This window comes from Panthera onca, chromosome E1 (genome assembly GCF_046562875.1).
Source record: "Panthera onca isolate mPanOnc1 chromosome E1, mPanOnc1 haplotype 2, whole genome shotgun sequence".
NCBI classification, from domain to species: Eukaryota; Metazoa; Chordata; class Mammalia; order Carnivora; family Felidae; genus Panthera; species Panthera onca.
The window spans coordinates 29,251,477-29,253,976 of record NC_138352.1 but is presented as its reverse complement, the minus strand read 5'-3'; the positions used below and the strand labels follow the sequence as shown (position 1 = coordinate 29,253,976).

General features: G+C 76.8%; 2 non-coding genes across 2 annotated transcripts in view; both read right to left on the bottom strand.

Moving 5' to 3' along the window:
* Positions 1-27, bottom strand: part of LOC145713154 (28S ribosomal RNA) — a 4,643-nt gene extending 4,616 nt beyond the window's left edge. The window contains exon 1 of the ribosomal RNA XR_014136126.1: positions 1-27. This exon is cut by the window's left edge and continues 4,616 nt beyond it. This is a non-coding gene — a ribosomal RNA (28S ribosomal RNA).
* Positions 28-1,777: 1,750 nt separating this feature from the next.
* Positions 1,778-1,930, bottom strand: LOC145713138 (5.8S ribosomal RNA). Its single transcript, XR_014136104.1, has one exon. It is a non-coding gene; the product is annotated as a 5.8S ribosomal RNA (ribosomal RNA).
* Between the last annotated feature and the right edge of the window lie 570 nt (positions 1,931-2,500).

Here is a 2,500-nt window from a genome sequence, read left to right as displayed (position 1 = left end):
CGGGTCGCCACGTCTGATCTGAGGTCGCGTCTCGGAGGGGCGCGCGCGCGCGCACCAGGAGGAGCCCCGCGAGGCCAGGGCGGAGGGGCGACGAGAGGACCGGAACGCCGGCCCCCGGGAAGAGGCCGCGGTCCGCACCCGCCCGGTTCTCCGGCCGACACCCAACGACGCAAAACACCCCAACGACGCCCGAGCCGCCCGCACCCCTACCGACGACCCCCCCCCCCCCAACGCACCAACAACCCCCTCCCCTCCAAACCCTCCGCGAGGGAGGGAGGGAGGGAGAGAGAGAGAGAGCGAGAGCGCGGGAGGGGAGAGAGCCGGGAGGGGATGGGGGGACGGGGAAGGTAGGGTGCGCGCACGCGGGACGGACACGGCCGAACGGCGGGCGGGCAGGCGGGAGCACGGGCCGGCGGCACAGGCGGGAGCCCTGCCGGGGTTGGAAGGCGGAGGGGTGGGGCGAGGAACGGGGGGTCGGGCAGGGCCCGAGGCGCGGGACGCGCCGCCTCGCGACGACCCCGGAGGGGGAACCGCGGCGAGCGGCGCGGGGCGGGGGAGCGGGGGGGGGGGGAAAGCGGGCGCGGGCGTGGGGGGGGTCCGAGCGCGGCGGTCGCCCCCGACCGCCGGCCCTTTTCCCCCCACGCGACGCACCCGGCCTCCCCCCACACACGTCCCAACGTGCCCCGCGCTCCCACCGCGGCCCCGGACCGGGCCCGGCGGACGGCGCGGCACGCCTCCAGCCACAGAGACCCCCGCGGAGAACCAACACCCCCCCCAACACCGCGACAACGCGGGCTCGGGGCACGCAGTGCGGCGCGGCCGCAACCCGGGGGGAAGCGCGCAGCGGCGGGCGACGCCGCGGCGTCCCGCGGGCCGCCGCCGGGGCACGCATCCCCGGGGCGCAGCCCCGCGCGCGACTCGGCCTCGGCGCGAGCCGCCCCGACAGGGCAAAGGGGGCCGGGATCGCCGGCGGGGAGCGGGGGCGGGGCCGCGGCTCGGGCCCCCGACCGCACGGCCGCGGACCGGGAGAGGAGGGGGCCACGGCAGGACCGCCGCGGTCGCCGCCCGGGGCAAGGCGGCGAGACCGACGGCGCTCCGGATCCGCGCCTCCACCCCCCACGACGGCCCGCGGGACCGCGCGGCACGGGGCACCGCAAAACCCTCCCGAGACCCGGGCGGCGATCCCAAAGACCGCGTGCGGCACGAGGGATCTCCCCCAGAGGGACCGCGGCGGCGGCCGCGGCCCTCAGGCGCGAGCTCTCCTCGCCCTTCCCTTTTCTCGCGGGCGGCGACCGGCCGCCTCGGCCTCTCCCCCCCGCCCCACCTCTCCCCCCCCCAACCACCCCACGCCACCGCCCCACGGGCGCCGGCCCCCAGCCCCCGTCCCACGCCCTCCCACGTCCCACACACAGGCCACCGCCGAGCGGACCCGGCGGGGCGAGGCGGGGGCGAGGGGGGTGCTGAGGGAGGCGGCAGGGACCGGACACACGGGGCCGGGGAGGGGGCGGGGGGAGGAGGAGGAGGAGGAGGAAGGAGGGAGGGCCGGCAGCGGCGGCCACCGTCGTCTGCACTTAGGGGGACGGAGGGCCCGGCGGCCAGGACGACCCTCTCCCCGGCCCACAGGTGACCCCGCACACCGAACCGCCGCGCAGGCGGGCGTGGCGGGGCGCACTCGGGCAGGGGCGGGCGCCGGCGGGACAGGCCCTGCGAGGGAACCCCCAGCCGCGCCTTACCCCCGGGAGAGAGACCCACCCGGGGGAGGCGATTGATCGGCAAGCGACGCTCAGACAGGCGTAGCCCCGGGAGGAACCCGGGGCCGCAAGTGCGTTCGAAGTGTCGATGATCAATGTGTCCTGCAATTCACATTAATTCTCGCAGCTAGCTGCGTTCTTCATCGACGCACGAGCCGAGTGATCCACCGCTAAGAGTCGTACGAGTTTTTGTGATCACCGGGAGGGCCAACCCCGAAAAGGGGCGACCCCCCCAACCTGGCACAGCACATCCCCGAAGGGTGCCTCCGGCCGGCCAGCAAGAGACAACAAAGACCAGACTCCGAGAGGTCGGAAGGGTTGGAACAGGGCAAGTCCAGCAGCCCGCCCCGCCACGCGGACGACGCGCGGGGCGAGCTCAGAACAACCCCACAGGCGCCCAGGGGGTTCCCGCCTGTCCCCTTCCCCCCAACACACACCCAAGGGACACGGGGCGCACGCACACGCACACGCTCACGCACCACCCGGCAGCCGCCGGGCAAGCCCCTCCCGGCAACCGGGGAGGGCCGTGGCGTGGGCGCAAGCGCGGCGGCGCCCCGGCCTGGGGCGGCGGGGGGGGCGGGCAGCGGAGTCTGGAGGAGACACGGGAAGACCAGCCTCCACGGCTCCCCACGGGCCCGACCGCCCCGACCCGAGGCGGACGGGCGACCCCCAAAGGGTCTTTAAACCTCCGCGCCGGGACGCGCTAGGTACCTGGACAGGGTGGAGGCGGGCGAGGTGGGTGGGGGACG